Here is a 27,911-nt window from a genome sequence, read left to right on the forward strand (position 1 = left end):
TTTTTTTTTTTGTCTTTTTTAGGGCTGTTCCTGCGGCATATGGAGGCTCCCAGGCTAGGGGTCTAATGGGAGCTGTAGCCTCTGGCCTACGCCAGAGCCACAGCAACACCAGATTCGAGCCGTGTCTGCGACCTACACCACAGCTTATGGCAATGCCCGCTCCTTAGCCCACTGAGCAAGGCCAGGGATCGAACCGGCAACCTCATGGTTCCTAGTCAGATTCGTTAACCACTGAGCCACGATGGGAACTCCATGTCACAGGGTAAAATTCTCAATGAGCTCTTGTTGAATGAATGAATAAATTACTAATTCTCCTCCACTGGATTGAAGCTCTGGGAGACCAGGGATCAGGTCTTCAATGATGCTGGTTTTTAGCTCTCCGTGAAAATGGGGTCAAGCGAGACCCCCCGTGAAATATCCATGTGATAGGGTCAGATCTCCTGGTTGGACAGAGTAGCGACTCCCCGACCTCACTCCTCAGGTATTTACACCCTGCCCCATTCTTCCATCCAGCCCCAACCTTTCTTTCCACGCTTCATTTCCACAACCTCCCCTCAGCCTTGGGTATCAGACATGGGGGTCCTTCTCATGGTTCTTCTGCAGCCCACTGGCTTTCTCCTTTGTCCAATAGCTACCATGGAGAGCCTCCTGGAAGAAGAGCAGGTGGAGATGCCCAGGTTCAGTGGCAAAGGGGGACACTTGTTGGAACAGTAGTATTTGGCCCCAGCCTTGAAGAGTGGGTACTTCCAGCCAAGCTCAGACTGGGAGGAGTGGAGCAGAACAGAGAAAGGGAGGAAAGGCATTCCAGGCAGAGATGGGCAGCAAAAGCTCAAAGCAGAACCAGCTGAAATCCCTGGCCATGTGGCTTCTCCCCTAAGATGACTGGTCCAGTTTTACGGAGGTAACAGAAGGATTAGAAGGGGCTGGAAGAGAACCTGGCCTTGGTATCATTTTAAAGAAAAGAAGCAGTGGCATTGGGAGTTCCCTTCATGGCTCGGCAGTTAACAAACCCAAGAGGACCCATGAGGATGCCAGTTCAATCCCTAGCCTCGCTTAGTGTGTTAAGGATCTGGTGTTGCCATGAGTTGTGGTGTAGGTTGCAGAAGTGGCTCGGATCTGGCATTGCTGTGACTGTGGGGTAGGCTGGCAGCTGCAGCTCCGATTTGACCACTAGCCTGGGAACGTCCATGAGCCTTGGTGTGACCCTAAAAAGCCAAAAAAAAAAAAAAAAAAAAAAAAAAAAAGTACTGGTATCATTGGCAATGGGAAAACCAAGACGTGACCTTTCCTTTTAAAGAGACCGTTGTGTAACCATGTGTGGGACCTTGTCTTTCTTGGGCCTCAGTTTCCTGATCTTCAAAATGAATATCTTGGACGAGGTACTCTCTCCTGCTCTTTCCAGCTATTGAGTCCTGTGACTGAAACTCAAGTCTTCTCTTGGCTTCTCATTCCTGTTTTGGGCCAGCTCCAGGACTTGCGACCTGTTATGAGGTCAGTCCTGCAGATTTCAGGACAAATGAGGGCTCTGTCTGTGCAGCTGGTGCCCATTTCCTGTGCCTGGGGTTTTGCTCTTGTTCTTCACGCGTCCGGCTGTCACCACGTCCATGGCATCACCTGCTCCTCTCGGCCTTTCGTCCTCTGGGCTCCCAGAGCATCCCCGAAGCTTGGCCGGGGGAAGGTGGCACAGCAGGTCAGAGAGGGTAGGTGGGCGAGAGGGGGCCTAGGGAGGGCTGGCAGGGCACTGCGGATACCCTGACGGTCCTTGGCGCAATGGCCAGGCTTCTGTCTTTTTTCCCTATGCCCACATATGTTTTTTGCAGCCATAGATTTGGGAATGAGTCAGATCTGGCTTTGAATTCCTTCCTTGCCACTTACTCGCAGTAGGCATTTGGCCTAGTTTAGTTGCTTGTTTACTAGTTATTTCATTTGTACACTAGCTAGTCGCTCACTGCTGCATCCATGTATGCCTTCTTCAGCGTATGTTTATTGAACACCTACTATGTGTGCAGACAATGCAAGGGAGGTATGCAGTGGTCAAACTGTCACTTCCCTCGTGACACAGTGTGACAGGACTGTTGGCCTGTGTGTCCAGCACAATAGTCACTAACCATACACAGCTTTAGAGCATTTGAAATTGCTCTTGTTAGTCTAAGGAACTGAATTTTAAATTTTATTATTAATTTAAATTTGAATGCACTTAGGTCATTTTTTATTTTGTTTTTAAACGTCATGATGGCTGTATTAGAATGGTAGCACAAGGTTTGTTTTTTTTTTAATGATTTTTATTTTTTTCCATCATAGCTGGTTTACAGTGTTCTGTTGATTTTCTACCATACAGCAAGGTGGCCTAATCACACATACATGTATACATTCTTTTTCCTCACATTATCATGCTCCATCACGAGTGACTAGATATAGTTCCCAGTGCTATACAGCAGGATCTCACTGCTTATCCATTCCAAAGGCAATAGTTTGCATCTATTAACCCGAAATTCCCAGTCCATCCCACTCCCACTCCCTCCCCCTCCCTTTTGGTAACCACAAGCCCATCAATTTCTTTTCCGTGGAAAGGTTCATTTGCACCGTATATTAGATTTCAGATGTGAGTGATGTCATATGGTATTTGTCTTTCTCTTTGACTTACTTCACTTAGTGTGAGTGTCTAGTTCCATCCATGTTGCTGCAAATGGCATTATTTTGTTCTTTTTTATGGCTGAATAGTATTCCATTGTGTATATATACCACATCTTCTTAATCTGTACATCTGTTGATGTACATTTGGGTTGTTTCCATGTCTGGGCTATTGTGAAGAGTGTTGCAATGAACATGCGGGTGCATGTGTCTTTTTCAAGGAAAGTTTTGTCCAGATATGTGCAAGAGTGGGATTGCTGGGTCATATGATAGTTCTATATTTAGTTTTCTAAGGTACCTCCATACTGTTTTCCATAGTGGTTGTACCAATTTGCATTCATTTGGGTCATTTTTAAGTATGCTTGACATAGCTCAGCAATGTGAAGCTACTTTTTCAACCATAAGTTTTGTGAAATCTAAACTAGATCACATATCGCTGATAAAGGTTTGGCATTTGAATCAAGATGTGTTAGACATGTATGAAAACCCATTGGATTTTGAAGTGTTTGTGAGAAAAAAAAAAATGGGAAAGATCCCCCTAATAAATGCTTAAATATTGGGGAGGGCAAGGTTTTAGATATATTGAGTTAAATAAAAAGATATGACCAAAATGAATTTCACCTATTTCTTTTCCTTTTTAAATGTGGCTCCTGGAAATTCAACATCACATATGTAGCTCACATGCCATTTCTACTGGATACACTGGGTTAGGCAATTAAGCAATGTAACATGAACTTACAAGATTGTGGTGAATGAGATACATCTAAAGTACTCAGTTCAGGGTAAATATTCAGTCAATATAAGCTACATCTGAACATCAGGCATTGGGTTATGCCCCAAATCACTCCTTTTCCTCATCTCAGGACAGTGCCTTCTTGGGGCCAAGATCTAGTTCCCTGGCCGAGGCTGACTTTTTTCCCCAGAGTCTCCCAGGCCTTTCATGCAAACAGGGTCTTCCATGTCCCACCTCTCAGTCCTTCAGACACTCTAAGATGTACCTGTTACAACAATGATGACCACCTCTGTCTTCCATCTTCCTCTTCCTCCTCAGGGGTGTGCTCTCTCGGGCTTACCCCCAAATCTGAACCATTCTCCAGAATTTTTCTCAAAAACTTTCACATTTCATAGGTTGATAAAATTCCTCACAATTTAGGGGGTCCAATACAGGGCTCGCTCTTTTTCTTTCTTTCTTTTTTTGGCTAAAAATGCTCATTTGAAAATTCAATTACTGTCTTGACCTTATTTCATAAGAGAAAGAATACTTTTTAAAAATGAGACTTTTTTTTTTATTTGACAAGCTAATTCTAGAATTCGTATGGAAATGCAAGAACCCAGAAGGGCCAAAATAATCTTGAAAAAGGGTAAAGATGAGGACTCATAATCTCCATTTCAAAACTTAGTATAAAGAGATAGTAATCAAGACAGCAGTGCTGCCATGAGGATAGGCCTATAAGACAATGGAAGAAAATTCAGAGCCCAGGGATAAACCCTTACTTTTAGGGTCAGCTGATTCTGATACAGGTGCCAAGACAATTCAACATGGAAATAACAGCCTTTTCAACAAATGGTTCTGGGGCAATTTGATAGGCAAATGCAAAAGAATGATTTGGGATCCCTACATATCATTGTATACAAAATAGCTCAATATGGACCACAGACCTAAATTAAAGGGATATACACTCAGTAAATATAGGAGTGAATCTTTGCAACTCTGGTTTAGGCAATGATTTCCTAGATCTAACACCTCAAGCATAAGCAGTAAGACAAAAAAAAATGGATCAATTACACAATTGAAAACTTTTCTATTTTACATGATACCATCAAACCAGTGAAAGGACACCTCATAGAACAGGAAAAATACTTGTTAATTGTATATTTAATAGGACTGTCATCCAGAATATACCAAGAACTCTTACAACTCAACAACGTAAAGACAAACAACCTAACTTAAAAATTGGCAAAGAGTTGAGTAGACATTTCTCAAAAAAAGATACACCACCGGTCAAGAAGCACATGAAAGAGGTTCAACATCTTTAGTCATTAGGGAAATGCAAATCAAGACCCAGTGCGATACCATTTCACACCTCCAGGATGGCTATAATCAAGAAGTCAGATAATAACAAGTGTTGGCAAGGACGTAGAGAAATTGGAAACCTCAGACACCGCTGGTGGGAATGTAAAATGGTTGCTTTGGGAAACAGTTTGGCAGCTCTTCAAAGTGCTAAGGATAGTGTTACCATATGACCCAGCCATTCTACCCAAGAGAAATGAAAATATGTCAAAAACAAAACAAACAACAAAAAAACCTCATACTCAAAGGTTCACAGCAGTATTGTTCCAAATAGCTAAAAAAGTAGAAAATACCCAAGCTCCCATCAACTGATGAAGGGAAAAACAAAGCAGGGTATATCCGTACAATGGAATGTTACTTAGCCACAAAGGAATGAAGCACGAACACATGCTACCACACGAACGAACCTCATCACGCTCAGTGAAACAAGCCAGTAACAAAAGAACACATACAGTATGATTCTATTGACTTGCAAAGTCCAGAATAGGCAAGTCTACGGAGACAGAAAGTAGGTTAGAGATTGGCAGGGGCTGGAGGTGAGGGAGGCGGGTTGGGGAGTTTTGCTGATACCATTGCTGGATGGGTATGACATTTTTGAGGGCGGTGATGAAAATGTTCTAAAATTAAACAAAATGCTGTTAGGGCAGTGATTGCATAACTCTCAATAAAATGAAAGCCACTGACTTATATACTTTAAGTGGGTGAATTTTTTATAGCAGGTAAGTTCCATCTTAAGGCTTTAAAAAATTGGGGGGGGGGCATACCCACGGCATGTGCAAGTTCCCAGGCCAGGGATGGAACCCATGACACAGAAGTGACAACAGATCCTTAACTCATTGAGCCACCAGGGAACGCCATCTCAAGCCTTTAAATATACAAGTAGGCCCTATGACAGACAGCATATTGGTTAAGAGGGCCTCAGTGCATGAGCTCTGCCGCTTTTCCACTGCAGAATCTCAGACCAATCAGTTGACTGTGCTAAGCCTTAGTTTTCTCAGCCATATGGGGGACGTTGTGAGGATTAAACAACATCTGTGTCACTTGCCCAGGACATATCCCATGCTCAACAATCACCAGGCATTTGTCTTCTTAAATTTCTATCAATAATTCAAGCACAGTCTTTAAATGAAATAATGCGAATTTTTGGAAAAACTCATTGGCTTGTCCTTCTTTTTCTCAGTTTGTAAAAACTAAGGAAAGCTTCAATGCCAGCCAGGATTCCTCCCCCCCACCCCACCCCCAAGCAGCAGGGTGCTGCCACCCACAGCTGCGTCCCTCCCCTGGAGAAGGATATGCCAAGGCTGGAAGATCTTGAGGGCTCATTTACTCCAGCCCTTCCCAAACACGTTTTAGGAGTGGAATCAGTCTTCACATGAAACTAGAATACCAATGATCATCATAATAGCTGGCGATTACGGAGCCTTTACCATAAGCCAAGCACCATGTTAAGCATCTCCCGTGCATTAGCTCCTTCAATAATCCTCCAGAGACTCAAGCCACAGCGTAAACAGCAGAGCCCTCCACTCAAGAGCTGGTTGGTTTAATACAAAACATCTGTACGCCGAACCAAGGGCCAGTTAAAGGGGCCCGACCACAAGCATTCGCATCTGCGCTCAGGTCCTAGACAGGTTATTTAACAGCCCAGAGCCTCCATTTCTCAGCTGTAGCATATACACAATCATGATACAAATACGATGCAGAGTTATTTCACTAAGCGCTTGGCACGCGGTACCGCGTGTAATCCACCACAGCTCGTGGGAGGGTGTTTATTTTCATTATTACTACACATCAACGCCTCGTGAGGAAACCCGGAGTGTGAAACAGATGAAAAGAGTGGCGGCCCCACTTACCTGTCCCATCTTGTCGTCCCTTCCCCAAGGCAGTCCCAAGAACCCCTCTTTAGGACTCGGGGCTCCTTGAAGCAAGTTTGAAACCACCATTCTTAGCCCATCCTCATTTACCACACAGAGGAGAGAACTGAGGCCCAGAGAGGGCAGGATACCTGCCCAAGGTCACACAGTCACTCAGGGGCAGAGATAGGACTACACCCCTGGCTTCCTGGCTCCCACCAGTTGTTGGGGAGGCCCCTGGGGTCCCCTTGTCTCCCTGCTGCCAGAACTCCAGATTGGGCTCCCTCCCCTCCCCTAGTCTCAGGGATAATCCTTTAAAGAATTAAGTACAGCAATTATGGGCCAAGAGGGAGGTTTTGTTGCTGTTTGGTAACCAACTGGCATCTTGCAGTCTCGTTTACTGGCAGTCAAGTCGTGGAGAGAAGCCTTCTCACTTTCCACATCTTCACCAGAATTCGCCCCCCACCCCCACCCCGGCCTTTCCCCTTCAGTTCATGGCAACACCCCAGTTAGGCAATGGGGGCAAGTGAACATGGCGTTTCAGCCAGTACAGCAGACGGCACCAAACAAGAAAAAACCAGAGCAAACCCCCAAACGATTGTCTCACGCTACCTTCTAGCGCACGGTTCTCTCGTCTTGGAGGAAGCACAGAACAAGGGCTGGCTGTTGCTCTTCCTTCTGCCTGGAACGTTCCTCTCTGGTCTGTGTGGCTCCCTTCTTATCACTCCACGTGCCCTCGTGGGTCATTTGCTCAGAGTGACCTTCCCCGGCATCCGTACTGGAGCCAGGTCAAGCTACTCTGGCTCGCTCCCTGCTTTATTTTCTTTAGGGCACACAGCTTGCTCCATTCATCCAATTGATTGACTTGCTGATGGGTTTCATCTGCCTCCTCCCCTCAGGGAGGCTCTGGTGGGCAGGAAGGGTGTCTATATAGCTCCCTTAGGGCATGTGAGCACCTAGAGCCTCTGGTAGGGGCTCCATAATAGTTGTTAAATTAATGAGAAGAGGAAGGAATGGGAGGTCAAAGTTCAAAGAAGTGGGAGCTGGGAAAGGATTCTAGTTCCACGTCTGTCACTAACTTGCAATGGGACCTGGGGCAAGTTTCTTACCCTCTCTGGGTAACCTCATTTTCTGCAATTGCGAAATTAAAGAATTAGACTTAGCATCTCTTTTTGTGATGTGCTCACATCTCCCTATAATGATTTTCACCCTGAACTATAATTTTGTCTCTAGACATCTGTCTTCCCCGCTAAGCTCTATGTTCCTTGGGGGCAGAGACTAAGTTTTAGGGTCCAGTCTAACCCAGCCCAGTGCTGAACATACAGGGGAGCTGACAGCATTGAGTGGCTGAATGAATGAGTGAATGGGAGGCTCTCCGAAGTTCTTGCCAGGCCTAGTGACTTAGGGTCTAGGCTTCCTGTAAGTACAAGCAATTAAAAGAGGCAGTAGGTATCCAGGTCTTTGCCTCCTTTGGGGTTTTAACTTGGATGCTCTCCTCAGAGTCTTCCAAATCCACCTCCAATAGTTCAGGCTGTTCCTCCACCCCCGGCTCCAAGGCAGAAAACAAGCTCCGCCAGAGGTAAGACCAGGGAAGGAACAGGACAAAGGTGGCATATAACACAATCCCATTAAAGAGCACAAGGCAGAGTTCCCGTCGTGGCACAGTGGTTAACGAATCTGACTAGGAACCATGAGGTGGCAGGTTCGATCCCTGGCCTTGCTCAGTGGGTTAAGGATCCAGTGTTGCCATGAGCTGTGGTGTAGGTCACAGACACGGCTCGGATCCCCCGTTGCTGTGGCTCTGGCATAGGCCGGTGGCTACGGCTCTGATTGGACCCCTAGACTGAGAACCTCCATATGCCGCGGGAGCGGCCCAAGAAAAGGCAAAAAGACAATAAATCAATAAATAGCGAGCACAAGGCAGGGCAAATGATCACATTGTCCACACAGCACAACACGGCACAGCTCGTATAAAAGTGATATAGCAACGATCCATCTAGAGCGGAGGTCAGCATACTTTCCGTGGGGGCCATACTGTCCCCATTGCAACTCCTCACCTCTGCCACTGCATCATGAGAGCAGCCATGGACGATACTGAAATGAGTGAGCATGGCTATGTTGCGATGAAACTAGGTATGGACACTGAGATTTGAATTTCACTTAATTCTCATGTATCTCAAAATAGCATGCCCGATTTGATTTTTTTCCAACTGAAAATCTCACGCCCATTCTTAGCTTGCAGGCAGTACAAAAACAGGTAATGGGCTGGATTGGCCCATGGGCCATAGTTTACCGACCCCTGACTTGGAAGGGAAGTGACGGCTGATCTGGGGAGCTTTCTGGGGGAGGGACTTAAGAGGCCAGGGAAGGATCTGGATGGAGGAGCCGTGGCGGTTTGGGGCCGAGGTGAGCGAGCAGGGCACACACTCCAATGCCAGCAGAGGCCAGGGAGACCTAGAGGATGAGTGAGGAGGGGCTGGAGGGACTGAGGGAACTCACACCCTTGCCCAGCTAAAATGGGCAGCGTCTGAACCCCAGTGCTTTGCTGCCAACATGCCCATTTTCCAGATCATCCAAAATTCACAGAAGACCTGGATGTTTTTCTTTGAAATGAAAAATGAAAAAAAAAAAAAAACCATAAAGTGGATCCAACAGAACATGAGGAGGGGTGACAGTGGCTCCTGGCCCATTTGTTTGCAAAGTTTGGATGTTTACAGAGATCATTGAAACTGGAGTGAGGGGGGAGCTTCCTAACTTGGGGGTGTGCCTCCAAGGACGGGTAGGGAGAGGGGACTGAAGTCCATTGGATAAACAAGGCCTGTACTCCGCAAGAGGCCATTTTCCTGAAACATTTGGGGGGGAGTCACTCTTACCATGCACACCTATTTGGCCAGTTTGCAAAAATTACATCTTTTTCTTTTTTAGAAAAATTTAAAAAATTTTAAGTGGCATGACATGCAGTAATGTTCACTGATCTTAACAGCAGAGCCCAGTGACTTCATTTTGCCTCTTCCTCAACGTCACGTACATGGAGTCATCCAGCCGATGCTTCCTGGGGTCTGGTTTGCGTCTCTCGACATGTTTTTTGTTTGTTTGTTTGTTTGTTTTTGTCTTTTTGTCTTTTTGCCATTTCTTGGGCCGCTCCTGCGGCATATGGAGGTTCCCAGGCTAGGGGTCGAATCGGAGCCGTAGCCACCGGCCTACGCCAGAGCCAGAGCAACACAGGATCCGAGCCGCGTCTGCGACCTACACCACATCTCACGGCAACGCCGGATCCTTAACCCACTGAGAGAGGCCAAGGATGGAACCTGCATCCTCATGGATACTAGTGGGGTTCATTTCTGCTGCACCACGATGGGAACCCCCCATTATTAGCATCGTTTTATACCAAAGCTCAGAGAAGCAAGCTAATTTGTCTGAGGTCAGGCAGATATTAAGGGGAGACACTGGATTTCAATCCGGATTCCTCCAACTCCAGAGTCTTTTTTTTTAAAAAGTATTATTGATTTACAATGTTGCGCCAATTTCTGCTTGCAGCAAAGTGATCCAGTCATGTATGCATGCGTGTGTGTGTGTGTGTGTGTGTGTGTGTGTGTATATTCCCTCTCTTATATTATCTTCCATCATGGTCTATCCCAATAGACTGGATATAGTTTCCTGTGCTCTACAGTAGGACCTCATTGCTTATCCATTCTAAATGTAATAGTTTGCATCTATTAACCCCCAACTCCCTGTCCATCCCACTCCCTCTCCCCTCCCCCTCTCACAAGTCTGTTCAGAATCATGCTTTTAATTGCTCTGCTCTAAAGCCCAAGAGTAGGCACCTATATTCTCATCCGCCCAGTGTCCATTCCTCTCCTTTTGCTAACAGCATCCCAGTCGTCCTTTGGGGAGGCCTAAGTGTGGGGTCAGCCTCGCCCTTGTCTCAACCCTGCAGGGGACCCCAGCTCAGCTAGCCCAATCGCCTGGCAGCAATCTGGATCTTGATGGGACCAGCTCACAGAGAGGAAGGTGGGGGAGTCCTCCTGGTGGTGAGGCCTGAGGGGGCTGCCCATCTACTCCTGGCTCTGCCTTTTGGGAGGTCTGCTGGGAACCCTCCACTCTCACCCTCTGTGTCACTTATAAGCGTGGATTCAACTCCCCTTCTATGTAAGTGAGACGGGGCTGGTTTCTGTGGCTTTGAAGGAGCATGCCGTGTGCTCTGGGGCATGATGTCTTAGGTTTCTAAGTCTTATTTATTCCATCTGGAAAGTGGGGATTCAATGCTTAACACTCGGCTGGGAAACACAGCAAGTCCCGGGTGAGGGGTCCTTTAGGCATTGCTTCCAGCCTTGGCTCCACATTGGCATCACGTATGAGAATTAGCAGTCTGATGCCCAGGCTTGCAAACATTCAGAATCTCTGGGGGTGGGCCCACATAACAAGAGTGCGTAAAGCTCCACAGGTGATTCCAGGGAGCAGCAAGGGCCCTGAACAACTGCTGTAAACAACTCAGGATTCCTGTGGGTAATTAGCAGCTCCTCATCTCCTGCAAGGCCGCTGTGGCTCCACCCCTGGGACTTCAGCATAGGCATTAAAGTGGCCCCCACCTGGGCAGCAGTCAGCTGGGAGGAGAAGCAAGAACCTCTTATCTTCATTAGGCCTCCCTCATCCCTGGGTTTTTCCAGGATCCCCGCAGCAGCCTGGTGGAAGCCGGAGGGCTTAGTTCAAAATCCACAGGCAATTGGAGAGGCTTGTGTCCCAAAGCTGCTGCTGAGAAGTCTGCCATCTCAGAGCCGAGGGCCATGGAGAGGTCACTTGGACCGTTTCCTTGCCTCTGGGCAGGAGGCAGTGGCAGGGGTCCTGGAATGAGCAGCAGGAGAGCTGGGTTCAAGTCTCAGTCCTGCCACTGGGACATCAACCAGTGAACTGAGGCAAATAGCAGTAGCTGCAGATACTTACTGAGGACCTACTGTGTGCAAGGCACCAAGCCAGTATCTTCAGCTGGCATACATCCTTGGACTCTGATGTAGAGGATGGAAGTGGGACCCCAGAATCTGCACTTGTCAGTGGGCATCCAGGTGATTTTCATATTGGTGGGCTCTGGATTCTTCCCCCGAGGCTGAGTAATCAAGGTGATTCTGAAGAGGGAAGCAGAGTCGAGCATCACCGCAGAAGGTGCTGTGTCAGGGAGGGGCGATGTGCTGAGACAAAGTGAGTACAGCCAGACACTGACTCAGCAGTCCCCAAACATCGGGCCCTTAGTTTGCTCAATGGTTACTTATGGAGTAGGACCTACCACTGTGTAATATACATTCCAGCTTCTACACCCATTCCACCACCAGTCCCTTATATGTACCAGTTCTGAATCTCTTGCATTGTCCTGTATGTGAATTTAGGGCTGAGAAGCCCTTTATATTTTGCTTATACCCAACATCCTCTGGCACTTATGTGCCGCTTTATGCAGTGCTCCTTCTCATCTATCTTAGGCAATGCTTATAAACTTCCTGGGGAAGGTGGCAGCCTGCACTGATTATCTCTTCTTTTGTTTTTCAACACTGAACTCTCATAGTCGCATAGCTAGTAGGAGTCAGTAAGCAGAAGGGCCCAAATCCAAACTTGAACTTTGGACCCTACATCCAATGATCCTAGACTAAGAATATCTGTCTCTCTGCTTGCTCATCCATTTGCCCACATCCATCCATCCGTCATCCATCCATCCACACGGCCATCCAGCTGTGCACGGCTAACTTACTTTCATCTGCTCATTTCTGTTATCTATTTAATATCATCATCTATTTCTATGTATCCATTTAACACAATTTGGTGTCTATTACAATCTGTTTCTTGCAAACATTTATGGAGCCTGCCACGCGTCACACTCCCTCCTTGTATTTCCAGCTTCCACTGACCACACACCTCATCTTCCCTCTGAACACTTTCTCCTCTGACTTTTCAGGACCCTTAGTCTGCATGGCCACAGTCTCCACTCGCCTGTCTCCTCACCACACTTTTCCTTGATGGCTTGTGAGCTGACCCCTGTCCTTCCATGACGGCCCCGAACTGGTTTCATTCCTCCCAATGCTAGACTCCAGGGAAATATCGATTGACTGGACGACTGGATCCCCAGCTAGGCTGTTTGTAACTCAAGGGCAAGGACCATGTCTTTTTCGGGGTTCCAGTGCCCGCAGTTGCCTGTCTAGGGCTATACACACCCTATGCTTTTTGTTTATACCTGTTGGCTGGAATTTGCGGTCCTTGGGAGTTAGAAGGGATTTTCAACTATTATTCAATAAGTCTGGCATAATTTTTCTTGCCGCATGCTCTTGTTTGGCATGGAGATGAATGAGTACCCCATTATGTACAGGTGGGGAGAGGGAAGCCCTAAGAAGGACAGCGGCTTCCTCAGGTTCCCACAGCTGTGACAGAACCTTGAGGACAGAACCAGAGAACGTCACTACTCTGGACTCAGAGGGCTCCTGAGTCTCCCACAGAGCCAGATGGCACGGGCTTGAAGGTGCCCAGAGAGGAGGTATTGGGAAACCCCAGGTGGCTTCACCGAGACAAACCAGTCAGCCGCCACTGAGAGCCGCGGGGAGCGGCTTCCAGGTGTCAGGGAAAGCCAAAGTCAGCCTCACCCACACAGATGACATCAGGGTGACCAGGGTCTGGGAGGGGTGGGAGGCAGCAGCCCTGAGGGTTCTCCGGGAAGGGAAGGAGGGGACCCTAGCTGGACCCAGAGTACCACGCCCTTGATTCAGGATATCTGAGCAATGGAGTCCAGCTCCAAGTGCCAAGGACACTCTAATTAGGCTGGACTTTCCCTCATTCCTGGAAGGATCCCTGTTCTTCCTGTCCCTACCCTGTGCTAATATCAGACTCATAAGATATGATGTCAGTTTTTCTAGCTCGGAGATTTTCAGACTAGAGTAAGCCCCAGAATGAACTCCAAGCCTGGGGTGCAGCTCTGTGTACCCCCTCAAAGACCCCAAGACATATCGTTGAAGGAAAACGCTGTGGTACACTGAGCCCCAGCCGATAACTCTGCCTGTGAACATCCATGCCCCGCCTCCACTTCCACTCTCCTGGTGGGTGTGCTTCTTGTGTCTCGTGACAAGAGAGCACCGTGGAGGAAAACGTCCTGGGCTCAAGTCCCAGCTCAGTAACGACCATGCTGTGTAGTCTTAGGCAAATTCCTTACCCTCTCTGACTCTCGGCTTACTCATCATTACAATGATGGGACTAAACCAGGTTTGTTTTTTTGGTTTTTTTTGGTTTTTTTGTTTTTTTTTTTGTCGTTTTGCCTTTTCAAGAGCCGCTTCCTATGGCATATGGAGGTCCCCAGGCTAGGGGTCGAATCAGAGCTGTAGTCACCGGCCTAGGCCAGAGCCACAGCAACACAGGATCCGAGCTGCATCTGCCACCAACACCACAGCTCACGGCAATGCCAGATCCTTAACCCACTGAGCAAGGCCAGGGATGGAACCCGCAACCTCATGGTTCCTAGTCAGATTCGTTAACCACTGCGCCACGACAGGAACTCCTAAACCAGCTTTTCTCAAAGGGTAGTTCATGGATTAGCTCTGTAGAAGCACAGACACTTTGCTAAAGTAAGCAGATTCTGACTTCCAGCCAGATAAAATGGGTGAAAAATAAAGACTGTAGAAATCTTTGTGTTGCCCTTACACAAATCAGACGTGGTATATTTTCCTTCTCAAATAATAAAACATTACATTTAAAGCTAGAATCCTATGTGTGTCTCCCCCTCCTCCCCACACCAATACACTCTCCAAAGGCAAACAGCATAAATCATTTAGGTGTGTAACCTTTCTAGATTCTTAATTCATACATAAATACACCAATAGGAAGGCATTTGGGGGTTTTGCTTTGAGGCGGTGGGTGGGGGATTGTTAAAATGGTATGTTGCCCAAGAAATGGCAAAAATACCAAAAAAAAAAAAAAAAAAAGAATTCTGGGCTTCTCTGATGGGGGGGTTGGGGCCTGGAACCTGAATTCTTTTTTTTCTTTTTGCCTTTTCTAGGGCCGCTCCCGTGGCATATGGAGGTTCCCAGGATAGGGGTCGAATCGGAGCTGTAGCCGCCGGCCACAGTCACAGCCACAGCAACGCGGGATCTGATGCGTCTGCCACCTACATCACAGCTCAAGGCAATGCCAGATCCCCAACCCGCTGAGCAAGGCCAGGGATCGAATCTGCAACCTCATGGTCCCTAGTCGGATTTGTTAACCACTGAGCCACGACGGGAACTCCTGGAACCTGCATTTTTTAACAACCTCATCCCTCTATTCTTCCAGGATTCCTACAAAGTCTTAAGTTAGAAAACCACTGTGCCACTAGTCTTTTTTTCCCCCCTGAGCAACCACCACTCCCGTCCCCGGGCCTTGGGCCTCTGGTGGCCTGAGGTCTGGCCAGTGAGCAGGGCTGCGGTGCTGAGGAATCCGGAGTGGCCGGCAATCCTGCTCCCCTGCAGACCTCTCTCCTTGCCGCCCCCTGTCTAGTGGTTCCGGATTTCCTCTCTCAGGGCCGGCCTCGTCCTCTCCTGGCAGAATGTCTGGAATGTGGCTGCAAGGGAGAGGGGGCTGGCCCCCCTGCCGGAACTGCCTCTGGAATTCAGGCAGCCAGAGCAGACTCCTGCCCCTGAGGGCCTCTGCCCTGCTGGCCTTGAGGTGACCCAGCTGGACCTAAGCACCCTAGCAAGTGAGGAAGGGAGGCCGGTGGGGCCCGGAGCAGCCAAGGCATCTATCGAGGGCTCAGTTTCTCCCCCTGTAATCATGTCCTGCTTTTTACACGTGAGTATTTTGGCACTTGCAAAGCAATGTCACATCTCTCCAACCTCAGCACCCATCACATTTCATTAGCACATGAAGAGCTATTGGAAATTCATAGATAAATAGACACCAAACTGATTGAGAAAACTGCTTTAAAAAAAAAAAAAAACTGATTCATCACTTTCTTTTTTTTTTTTTTGGCCTTTTCTAGGGCTGCTCCCTCGGCACATGGAGGTTCCCAGGCTAGGGGTTGAATTGGAGCTGTAGCCACCAGCCCACGCCAGAGCCACAGCAACTCGGGATCTGAGCCACGTCTGCAACCTACACCACATCTCACGGCAACGCCGGATCCTCAACCCACTGAGTGAGTCCAGGGACCGAACCCGAAACCCCATGGTTCCCAGTTGGATCCGTTAACCACTATGCCACGACGGGAACTCCCATCACTTTCTTTATTGCAGACAACCTCTGCACAATAAGAACCCCTTTTGGCACCTCCACTGCCAGCCCCATTTAGCAGGTGAGGAAACTACTTTCCAGAGAGGTTGAGTAACTTGTTCGGTGACACACAGCTGCAAGATGGCAGAGCTGGGTTTGCATCCAACGATCTAACCTCAAGTCCGAACCTCCCGCTGTGTCTCAGTTCCTCTGACAGGTACAGCAAGGGGAGAAGGACCACAAAGTGGGGTCCTGCTCTGACTCACTGTGAGACCAGCACAGAGCACTCTGCTCCAAAAGGCACAGAATTCCTCGCAGTTCATGGTGCGGCGCAGTGGAGGTGGGTAGCAAGAGACATTCCTGAGCAGGCAACCTTGTGATGGATCTGCTAGGTGTGGACGGGATGCCAATCTGGGTAGAGGCCCACCAGGAGCAAATGGAAGGTGCTGGGCTGAGCCGGCTGATCTGCAGAGCCAGCTACCTCATCTGCAAGGCCCAGTGTGAAATGACAATGCAGAACCTTCTTCAAAAATGATGGAGAGTCGTAAGACTGAGACAGAAGCGCACTGAATCAAGAGGGGGGCCTTTTCAGACGCACGTGGCATGCCCAGGGCTCTAAATTCTGTGATTGGATTGGAGCGTCACATAGCGGGGAGGCTGAGAGCACAGGTTTTCGACCTATAGAAACTTGGTTCACATCCTGGCTCTGCCATTGAAGAGGATGATGACCTTGGACATGTCACTTAAAACTGAATCTCAGTTCCTTCCTCGGCAGAATGAGGATGATGCTAATAGTATCTCACCAGGAGGATCTCTTTGAGCATCAGATGAGATGAAGCTTAGCCTAGTACTGAACAAATTATAACAAATATCAGCTATTTATATATTTATTCTGCAACAGGGAGAAACGGGGAGTTCCCTTTGTGGCTCAGTGGGTTATGAACCTGACATAGTGTCCATGAGGATGCAGGTTCGATCCCTGGCCTAACTCAGTGGGTTCAGGATCCAACCTTGCTACACGTTTCAGTGTAGTTCTCCGACACGGCTCGGATCCCGTACGGCTGTGGCTGTGGTGCAGGCCAATAGCTGTAGCTCTAATTTGATCCTTAACCTGGGAATTTTCATATGCCGCGGGCGCAGCCCTAAAAGTAAAAATTTAAAAAAAAAAGGGGGGAAAAAAAAAGGAAAAAAGAGAAACAGGGAGAAATGGGAGATGATACTGGAAATGTGGTTTGAAGTTGTGGAGAGGGGGACATGGGAGGGACACTGGTTCTCGGGCCCATATCGCAGCCACCACCTGGGGGCAGGTAAGGGTGGGGATGACATCAGAGATTCTGTTTCACGTCCTCAGAGGGGCTCCCCACCTCCCAGCCTTTCTAACCAAAGCCATTGGAACAGGCAACTGGGCTCCAGGAGCTCTTGGTGCCAGCCCCACCCACCAGCACCAGCCTGGGGCAGGCTGCCGGACAGAGGGCTGGTTTGAGCCGATGAGCTCATTCTTACCAGCCTGACCAACAAGGCAGGACACTTCTCCTGGCAGGAGCCTGTCAGAACTGCCAGCTGGGGGTCAGGATGAGCTGGAGGGCCTGGTGGTGCCCAGATGCCCATGGCCAGCAGGTCTGCTGAGTGTTTGATTACATTCCCGGGCACCCCAGGCAACGCCAGAGCTGGCAGTTCCCACTCCCGCTGGGTCCCGTCTGTCAGCCACAGAGCTGACGTGCCCAGCTTGGCCCCCACGGCCCACCTGCCTTCCACCTTCTGCTTCCTCCTCTTCGCTGCAGGCTGCAGCCCTCACGGAGCCAGGTGGCCTCAATCCCTGATGACTTCATCCTCCTTAAAGGCATCATGTCCCTTTGAGAGCCAGCCCTCTGGAGACTTTCCTGTCCACAGGTCCACAACCCGGACTCCAGGGTCTCTGCTCTGTACCCGCACCCGTCCTGCTATCTGTGACCCTCCTTGGGGAGAATGCAGCATGACAGAGGGACCCCAGCCCTGCAAATGACCGCTTACAGCTCCAGTTCACTGACCACACTGTCTCAGTGTAACCAGTCCATCAGCCAACTGTCGCCATGAACTGAGTCTTCTTTCCAGACTGGTCTTCCAAGGTGGACCACACTCACTCTGAACCTACCCTGGGTATGTGATTCTCGTGGGGCAGTAATGCAGCAGTCCTTCCCTTAGGGTGATGGAGTCTCCCACTTCCCTGAAACTGTCCCGGTTACAGCACTGAAATTCCCACATCCCCGGACGCCCCTCAGTCCTGGGGCCAACCAGGATGTCTGTCAGCCAGTCCTGCACACGCATCTGCGAGGCGCTGTCTCTCACAACGCACGTCTATGATTTTCCGTGACGTAACCTGAGCCTTTCACCTGCCCCAGAAGGAATTGGAGGGGTACAGTCCATTAAAAATGAAAATAATACTATCCATGCTTCTGACTCCACGGACCCCCTGAAACTTGCCATCGGGTTAGAATTTTCATCACCGCTCAAGCCCCTCCTTTACGCCCTTGACCCCAGGGTGAATGCGGTGGATTGCTCAGAAAGGAAAACCCAGGAGGAGGAAGGAAGCGCTCACTCAGGCCACAGGGGAGGGTAATAGCCCTCCTGTCAAGTGGGAGGAGGACAGGGATGACCTGCCAGGTCTTTCTTTAAACACCACAAATCCTATGTCACGGATAGCGGAGCTTTAGGAGTTCCCACTGCAGCTCGGCGGGTTAAGAACCTGACATAGTGTTCGTGAGGATGTGGGCTCCATCCCTGGCCTCGCTCAGTGGGTTAGGGATCCGGCGTTGCCGTGAGCTGTGGTGCAGGTCCTAGATGCGGCTTGGATCCTGCATTGTTGTGGCTGTGGCTGTAGGCCAGCAGCTATAGCTCCGATTCGACCCCTAGCCTGGGAACCTCCATATGCTGCAGGTGCAGCTGTAAAAAGGTTAAAAAAAAAAAAAAAAAAGATATTAGAGCTTTAGCACATAAGAGCTCGATGTTAAAGATCAGAGTTTGACACCTGCTTCAATGAGGTAGGGAAACTGAGGTCCAGGCAGGGGATTCAGGATCAGATGTAATTCTTTTTAATGCCTACCACATGGCTGACCCTGTGCTAGGAAACTCTGATGCCCGGGGGCTCACTTCCCAGGGAGTCTAATGTAATTGCTCTGGGGTGGGGCTGGGGCATCAGGATTTGTAGAATCTCCCCAGGTGATGCCAGTGGGCAGCCTCGATCGAGAAGCCCTGGGTTAGACAGAGATCCATCCCCGAGGAGCTAAACCAGAAAGGGGCAGGAGGTTATGCCAAGAGAGCCACCCACAGAAGTAGGACAAAGTGGAGGCACACAGGAGGCCCAGCCAGAGGCCCGCGGGGAGGAAGGCGAGAGCCTGGGGCAGTGCAGCCCAGTGGCTAAGGGGTCCAGACAGAGCGGGGCTGGCAACTTAGCTTTGTCTAGACCGATGACCTTGGGCAAGTAATGAAAGCTTCTCTGAGTTTCAGTTTCTTCAACCGAAAAGTAGAGAATGATAACAGCGCTTCCTCCATTTTGGCGGTGTTTGGAGAAATGAGATAATCCCCACGGAGTGTGGAGATGAGTGGCTGCCATAAAGATCAGGCCCTATTATTACCGTTAGTATCATTATTATCACTTCTCACGCAGGTCAGGGCCATGGTCTGGGGGAGCTCAGAGAGGGCGGCTGGCATACGGGCGGTACCGAGATGGATAGGTACCATTTCAGATGCCTGGGAAGCCGCGAGCAGGGGCTCCAGAGGGAGGACTTGCCGAGCATGCCTGGGGGATGCCAAGGAGTGCACGTTCCCTGGGAGACTAGAGGCCAGAAGATCCCCCGGTTGGGTGCTGGGGCCAGCAGGGAGGAGGATCAGGGCCCCGGGGCAGGGGTGGCAAGGGAATCGGAGAGGAGGGAAGAAGGTCAGCAGCTTTCTGGGGTCCTGCAACCCATCCCCATCCTCATCCCCCTCTAACCCCCAGGCTGCAGACAGTCTCTGCACTGGACAGCCTGGAGGCCAGCCTCGGCCAGCACAGGGAGCCCAAAGGCAGATAGTCGCACATGAGTAGCCAAAGGCTCATGGAGCCGCCCAGCCACCCTCCTCGGGTTAATGCCTAATCGGCCCAGCCGCAGAGACGTGGGTGGCAGTCAGCCAAGTGGATAGTTTTCCAGGTTAGCCTTCCCCCCGGAGCTGATCACAGTAGCCCCCCATCCTCCAGACCCCGAGGCCTCCCCCACAGCTTGGAGGAGGAAAACCTGGGAGGGTTCTTGCTGGTAGGGGGCCCCTCTGGACATCTTGGGCAACACGTGGCAGTGGCTTGCTTGACACCTGTGTCATCTGTCACACCGATGCCAGTGACAGATCCCTGAGGGCATGGCTCATGGTGGTTGCAGCCACTCCATGAATGGGTATCTCCTGAGAGCTGGGAAAGAGCCAAGGGCCTCATTACTTCTCCATAAGCAACAAGACCGGTACCTCAACAGTTCTACTTATCCATAGGGTCCAGCCTGAACTGCTAGAAAACTAAGTCCTAGCCAGAGAGCCAGGCGTCAGCCTTTGTCACAAGACAGCGGAAACAGATCTGTTCTGAGTGGCCTCAGTAGTTTGAGCCCATTGGACAAATGAGGAAACAGACTTAGCAAGTTGACATCATTTGTCTTGTGTCACATAGTTATAATAACAGCAAAAATAAAGAAATGTAGGGAGTTCTCACTGTGGCAGGGTGGAAATGAATCCAACGAGTATCCATGAGGATGCGGGTTCAATCCCTGGCCTCACTCAGTGGGTCGGGGATCTGGCGTTGTCTGAGCGGTGGTGTAGGTCACAGGTGCAGCTCAGATCTGGCATTACTGTGGCTGCGGTATAAGCAGCAGCTGCAGCTCCAATTTGACCTCTAGCCTGGGAACTTCCATATGCCACAGGTGTGGCTCTGAAAGTGACAACAACAAGAACAACAACAAAAGATATGTAGAATTCTTATTTATCAAGCAAGTTCAAGGGCTGCTGCTTAGCTGAACATCAGGTAGAATTACCAAGAGTCAGAACTGACTGCTGGGAGAGGTAATGAGCCCCCTGTAATTAGAGGTATGCAAACAAAGACTCACTTACTTGCCAGGGGAGCCGCAGAGAGGCTGCAAGTCCTGCAGGGAGAGAGCGAGGATTCAACAGGATGGTCACAGAGCCAGGTTCAGCTCCGAGGGGCAGGCACTATTTCATTTATCTCCATGTCCCCAGCGCCCTGTACAGCGCCCAAAAAAGAGATGCCAGGCACTGCACTTTGCACTTTACATGCATTATCTGTCTCACGATTTTACAGAACCTTATGAAGCAGGGATTCCTGTTAGCCCATTTCACAGCTGGGGAAGCCAGAGCTCAGAGAGGTTAAGTCACTTAGGGAAGAAATCGCAGAAAGAATAACCAGAAAGAATTACATTTTATGGGGGACTTTCTCTGCTGAGTGTCTTGCCTTCCTTCAACCTTTATCTCTTGTAATCCTCAACCAACCTCATGAGGTAGGAGTTATTATTTCTCCATCAAAAGGAAACTGAGGCTCAGACTGGTGATGCCCCCAGGGTTACTGAGCTAACAGGTGGCTGCGCCGGGGCTCTGAACCAGACCTTAGAGAGAGGATGACTGGATGTGCATCTCAGATCCGCCGTGTGGGAGAGGAGAGGAGAGAAGGCTGGCAGAGGGCTGAACAGTGTGGGTCTTTCCCAGCGCCCGCACCGTCTCTGAGGGTCCTCGGGCAAGTCCTACCTGTCCATGGCCTCAGTTTATCCCTCTGTCAAACCCACAAGGGAGGTGGCGATGGGCTGGATTTCTCAGCGGCTCTCCAGCCGTCATTTTCCATGACTTGATTCCCCACCAGGAGTTCTGGGCCACAAACCAGTTGGCTCCCTCCCTCCCTCCCGCTCCGTGAGACAGAGAGCTGGCAGGAGGGGACGATCCGCCTCAATTCTCCCACCTCCTTTTCCTCCTCCTCCTCCTGGGCTGGGACACACCTACTCCAACTTTCTGGGCAGCCTCTCTGAGGGTGCGCCTTCCTGCTCCGCGTCTCCGACTCCTCACCTCCCTCCCGCGCTTGTCAGCCTGGTGCCTGTGAGAGGGGCTCCAGCCCAGCAGCCCACGGCCGGGGCACCCTCCCCCACCTAAAGGGCACAGGTAGGAACTGCTGGAGGATGAGACGTTAGCGGGAGGGGGTTGCAAAGCGAATCCATTCTGGCCCGTGAGCACGGGCTCTTGGAAGGTGGGGACAGAACTAGGAGGTGGCTGGGGCGGGCACAGCGGGAGTTGCACAAGGACACCTGGGCCCTGGGTCACCTAGGTACACTGAATGAAGCCAGAGGGGGAGCCAGCCTGAGCCTGGGGGCCCCGGGCTGGGGGCCCAGAAATGGTCGGGGCTAGGATTTTGATCTCCTAGAGGCGCAAGGTTATATTTGCATGTGTGGAAAGTTGGATTCCTTTTCTTGGAAGAATGAAATTCCCTGCTTGAGCTTTCTGGGGATGAGCCTGCAAGGGAACGAGGAGACAATTTCCTTGTGCTTTTAGGGGGAAGAGCTGGGGCCAGGGAGCCGAGAGACGCTAGCTTCTTGTGAGTGTCCAGGGGGCACTGGGTCCCTGACACAGACAAAGCCACCTGGTGAGGGGGTGGGAGGAAGGGAGGGCTCAGGGAGAGTCAAATAACCTGGCCGGCGCTGGCTCTCATGCCACCCTTTAGAGGCGCCCAGATGAGAACCTCAGCTTTCCCGGCTGTCAGATGGGGGTGCTCACTGCCTCCAAGGGCAGTAAAAGGGTTAGGGTTAGTCTGAGAGGCAGCGGGGGCAGCATCGGGGTGGGGTGAGGGGAGTGGGAGCGGCTCGTGGGGGAGGCAGGAATCCGATGCATATCTCTGCAGGCAGGTCAGCTGGAGTGGAACACTGAATGCAGCCACCAGGCCAGAGTTCATCCCTCCACTTGGGGCTGAGGGGGGGAGCATTGCTGTGCTGAGGTTTGCCAAGGACTCAGAAAGGCTGCCTCTGTCCTCAGGCGCACAGCATCAGGATGCAGCATTTCCAAGCCTCCAGCTCCTTTTACCCCTGGGGGGCTGAGCCTGGGCAGGTGACCAGTGCCCTCCGTGCAGAAACTATTCACCGTTATTGTTACAGCTGATACTCACCTCGGGGATGGGGCTGAGACGCACGGTCATTTGAAAAGGTTGAGTTTTCAAAGCAGGCAGAGGGAAAAGAGAATTTCATTATTCACGTCCTTGCAACCCATAGGCAGGATAGCCTGAAACAGTTCCATACGGCTTTGGGCCTAGTTTCTTAGTTTCAGTAAAGGAGGTTGGATTATTGTTAAGACCCGTTCTGAATGATTCACCCCAACAAGGCTGCTGGGTAGGCAGACCAGGAAGTATCATCTGCATTTTGCAGGTGAGGAAGCTCTGGAACTCAACCATCCCCTGGTGCAGGAGGCAGCAAGCCAGGGTTCCCCTCCCGGCTCTCCATGGAGCACAGCTTATGCTCCTGGCAGGAAAGGCTGAGCCCAGGAGGTGGCTAGCGTGGTAGAGCGAAACAGCGAGGCCCCCTCCACCACAAGCTCTCTGGGTCTCAGTTTCCTCATCCATAAAATGGGGCAGGACCTGGAAGGAGTCAAGGTCTCCCCAGAACGCCCTTGTTTCCATGCCTCTTTGTGGTCCCCTAGGGAACCAGCCCCAGAAGGACACAGGCCCGCTCTAGTCCCACGATGTCAGCTGTGCCAAGGATTTGCCACCAGGAGGGATTGCCAGATCCCCTCTGCCCCAGGCCTCCGTGAGCCGTGTGACCACACTTTGCTGCCTGTCCACTCTTCCGCTGGCACCAATGAACTCGCCTCCGCCTGGAGGTTGTCCTTGCCCATGACAGGCTGCGGGGCCAGATATGCATGTGGGGCAGCCTTGGAGAAAACCAGTGTGTGCTGGGGACGATGAGGTTGGCACAGTCGGGAACCTTCCTGAACAAGCTGGCTAGGCCCTGCCTTCTGGTTCCTTCAGCAGCAGGTGGGCAGAGCCTCTGGAAGCTTCCCGTGCCTCCCGGGTCCACAGCACAAGCCGAGCTCACTCAGAAACTCAATGCTACTGTTTCTATGACAGATGGTACTAAGGCTTACGTGTATAATGGAGAATCAGTTGTCTGACCTGGACCTCAACTTCTTTAAACCTCCATCTCCTCATTTCAAAAATGGGGCTAATCATAGTCCTTTTCTCCGAGATGGACGTGAACATTAAATGAGATAACGCATGTCGTGCCCAGGGCCTTGTTTATGGGGGTGATAGTCATCAATTAATTGATGCTTCCCCTGGGGTGAAAATCATGTCACGATACCCTAAAGTGTCCCCTCCTAAGACAGATCACAATTGTAGTTATTTGTGTATATTTTGTTTGACGTGGTCTCCTCCGCTAAGCATCGCTCACTGTTCTGGCACCTGTGTCTAGCACAGCGTCTGGTACAGAAAAGCAGCTCATAGCGTATTTGCTAAGAGAATGAATGAGTCTTCATTTCTAAGTCACACATGAGAACGGTTGCTCGGAGTGGCTGAGCATTAGTCCAACCCCATCAGAGATAAGAGTGCAGGGGTCCCTGGAGATGATGGAATCGGACAGGTGGGGACGTGGAGGCCTCCAGAGAGAAGGCTGATAACTGGGCTGGGGTCGCACAGCATGTGAGCTGGGAAGGCAGGGCCATGGCCAAAATCTTTCCACCTTTCTGCCTCGCCCAGCTCAGGAGTCCTGTTTCCTGTGTGGGTGGTCAGCCTCGGAGGCCAGTGAACTGTCCCCACATTCCCTGGAGGCCATCTGGGATCAACAACAAATGGATCCCAAATAGATGTCTTTCAGGGGACATGCGCCTCATCAATCAGACCCTTCCTGCAACGCCCGCCCACGCTGTCCCTCCCTCTCTCTCTCTCTCTTTCTCACACGCACGCACGCACTCGCACACGCCACACACCATTCCATCACTACTGCCAGCAAGTCAGCAGGTATCTGTAGCTGCACAACTGAGAGGGTCCTCAGAAGTTGGCCAAAGTCTCCCTTTAAGAATTATTGGCTCCGGGAGATTCCGCTGTGGCGCAGTGGGAACGAATCCGACTCGTATCCATGAGGATGCGATTTTGATCCCCGGCGTTGCTCAGTGAGTCGGAGATCTGGCGTTGCTGTGAGCTGTGGTGTATGTCACAGAAGCGGCTCGGATCCTGTGTTGCTGTGGCTGTGGCGTAGGATGGCGACTACAGCTCCTATTGGACCCCTAGCCTGGGAACTTCCATATGCCACAGCTGCAGCCCTAAAAGCCACAAAATTATTGGTTCCATTTTACAGGTGGAACCATAGATTTTGAATGATTTGCCTCGAGTCAGTAGCCAGTTTTGATACACAGCCCGGAGTGTGGAATTTCAACATGAAAAAGAGAACTCTGATTTACTGAGCCCCTCGATGTGCCTGTCACCAGGTTAGACCGCGTCCCCTAAACCTTCTCTTCGGCTGGCTCTGCACAGCCACCCTGCAGGCCAGCAATCATTACCTCCGACACGTCTTTTTGCTGTTGCTATTGTTGTTTTCCTGTGGACATGAACAGAGTCCCAGAAAAGCTAAGCCCCTTCTTTTCAGTCACACAGCCTCTGTTTTCTCAACAGAGCCTTAGTTCAATAGACACTTAGGGCTCACGATGTGTCAGGCCCCCAAAGAGCCACAGCTGGTGGAGGCAGTCCCAGAAGTCAGTGGTTTAATACTTCGAGGCAGGTGGTGAACTAGAGGCAAGTTTCCCCCCATGGAGCCAGAGTTAGCCCAGCTAAGGTGTCAGCGAAGGAAGCTTCTAGAAGGGGCTGGGACTGACTATCAGTTTTGAAGACTGAAATAGGCTTAAATAAAGACAGAACGGTAGGAAAGCAGAAAGAGAAAGTAGCATCGTGAAAGCACAGCAGTTAAGAGAAAATGGCACGTGTGTGCAGGAAATTACCGACTAGGTAGGAACATGTGGCCACGGGCTCTGAAAGGCAGGATGGGGCCAGGTTATTGAAGGCTGTGTGTACCAAGCCAAGGAGGATGGCTTAAAAAAGATATATGTTTGTGTGTGTGTGTGTGTGTGTGTGTGTAATATATATGATAAGATATAATATACATGTGTATGTATAATATATTGTATGTACTAGATATGCATATGTATATATAATATAGTATATCTGTGTGTATATATGTTATATATATAATTTGTATGTTTTTATTGATAGGAAAGTATATAAATATCCAGTAGGAAGCACTATAGTATTAAAAAACCCATCACTCAGCTTTGATATTTATGGTCCCTCTCTGCCTCTACCAGATTCTTTTGAAACAAATCTGAGAATATTTCCTTATATATCTTTAAACCATAGCGACTTCAGGAAATCCTCATAGGAGCATGACTTTTATTTTGTAAACATTGGAGGACCCTGCTGAAGAAGTTTAAGTCCAAGAGTGCCTTGGCTGCACATGGCTGCAGGTCAGAGTGAAGATACCTTATTGTCTCCCTCTTGGCCAATCACAGTGCCTGATCATCCACCATGACCCACTGATTGACACATTACCTCCCCAAAGAGGTGATGCCTTAAGCATTTTCCAGCTCAGAGCCTGCAGAAGCAAGAAACGCCTCCCCTTGCCCCACTTCCTGTGTCCTTCTCCATTCCTGAGACTGGTAGGGCCCCTGCAAGGTGACCTGGAGTGGCAGGTAAATGGCAGCTGTCCACTCCCACGGCTGGGGGCAGAGAGCCCACAGAGGCGAATTCTCCAGTTCCCGGTTCCCTTTCGGATCCAGTGCCCATAGCAGTTGGCCTTGGTGCAAGCTGAGCGGGACTGAACATGCCAGCTATGGGGTAATGTCAGCGTGTGGGAGCGTGTTGGCCCACATGTGCTCACGTGTCCCAGGTCAGAGCTGCTGTCTGTCCCTGCAGCATCCCCTTCCGTCTGGGTCCTCCCAGCAGACGCCAGGCTAGATGGCACAAAATGCATCACTGACACGCTTAGACACTTAGCTTCGGGAAGTGGCAGAGCTTGGTACCTATGTGGCGCTATGGTTGGGCACACCCGCTCTGCAGCCAGGGTGCTCAGGTTCTGGTCCTGGCTTTGCTGCTTTCCATCTCTGTGACCTTGGACACATCATTTCACCTCTCTGAGGGTTGCAGGCTGGATGATGCTATCTCCCTCACAGAACTGCTGTGAGTTGATCCATATTAAGTTCTTAGCATAGCAGTCAGTACATAATAAGAGCTCACTCAACGTTAGGCACTATTACAGATTTGGGGGCTCGTGAAGTCTTAGAAATTGACTCAGAGAATCAAAGCATCTTGGAAAATTCAAATCCTAGAATTTCAAACTCTTGGAAATGATAAATAGATGGACCCTATTGGATCTTTCATATAATTAACTCTACATAAATATTTCTTCTACAGTGTCTCTGAAAAATGGTCAGCCTGACTGTTTTTCTCCTTTTTGGAAACATTCAAAAAGAGGGTACTTCAACTATAAGTTATAGCTTGATGAATGTTTACAAAGTGAATGGAAACAGTGGCAAACCAGCAAGCAGAGCAAAAGGTGGGCATCACCAGTCCCCCAAGAACCCTCTAGATGTCCCTTATCAGCCACTGACCACTCCCCACCCCACTAAGCATAGCTATTATCCACCAATTGGGCTGTTCTCCAATACCTTCTGGAAGGGTGGAATTCCATTGTTAGAAGAACTCTAATTATTAGAGAGGTTCAGTGAGTTCATTTAGAAGTTGCTGAAATAAGATTTACCTTTAAATTGTTGTGTTGTTACTGTCATATTTCAGAGGCAACCTAGTTTAGAGCGGAGCATCCCAAATGCCTCCGTCTGTTTTTAAAAATACAGATTTCTCAGCCCCTTCCTAAGTCTACATCGTTGGAACGTGTAGTCTGGGGGTGGAGCGAGGGAATCCGTATTTTCTTTCACAAGCTCCAAGGGAACTCCAGGTGAGGTCCAACTGGGTTTGGGAACCACTGGAGCAGTGGTTCAGAGCTTGGACCCAACTCAGACACTTTATTCCAATCCATGCTCCATACTTACTGGCCATTGACCTTGGGCAAGGCACTTGGACTTTCTGACCTTTCAGGCTTTTCATTTGTAAAATGGGGATGAAATGACAGTAGCCTACC

General features: G+C 49.9%; 1 protein-coding gene and 2 long non-coding RNA genes across 4 annotated transcripts in view; 1 reads left to right on the forward strand and 2 right to left on the reverse strand.

The window, feature by feature from the left end:
• LOC110257252 overlaps positions 1-8,281 on the reverse strand; it is a 137,824-nt gene extending 129,543 nt beyond the window's left edge. Inside the window, exon 1 of the long non-coding RNA XR_002339617.1 lies at positions 7,165-8,281. This is a non-coding gene — a long non-coding RNA (uncharacterized LOC110257252). The remainder of the gene's footprint in view (positions 1-7,164) is intronic.
• Positions 10,315-21,698, reverse strand: LOC110257227. Of its 2 annotated transcripts, XR_002339543.1 has the most exons (4): positions 21,366-21,698; positions 20,857-20,888; positions 11,494-11,672; positions 10,315-11,394 (listed from the first exon to the last, which is right to left on the reverse strand). It is a non-coding gene; the product is annotated as an uncharacterized LOC110257227 (long non-coding RNA). The 2 variants fall into 2 exon arrangements; XR_002339542.1 differs by having other exon boundaries at positions 20,857-21,697.
• The window catches only part of FAT2 (FAT atypical cadherin 2), an 83,174-nt gene continuing 77,013 nt past the window's right edge, over positions 21,751-27,911 (forward strand). Inside the window, 1 exon segment of the mRNA XM_021076658.1 lies at positions 21,751-21,909. The gene's annotated coding sequence lies outside the window, so the exon portion shown is untranslated.

Source organism: Sus scrofa, chromosome 16, assembly GCF_000003025.6.
Source record: "Sus scrofa isolate TJ Tabasco breed Duroc chromosome 16, Sscrofa11.1, whole genome shotgun sequence".
In the NCBI taxonomy this organism is placed as follows: domain Eukaryota; kingdom Metazoa; phylum Chordata; class Mammalia; order Artiodactyla; family Suidae; genus Sus; species Sus scrofa.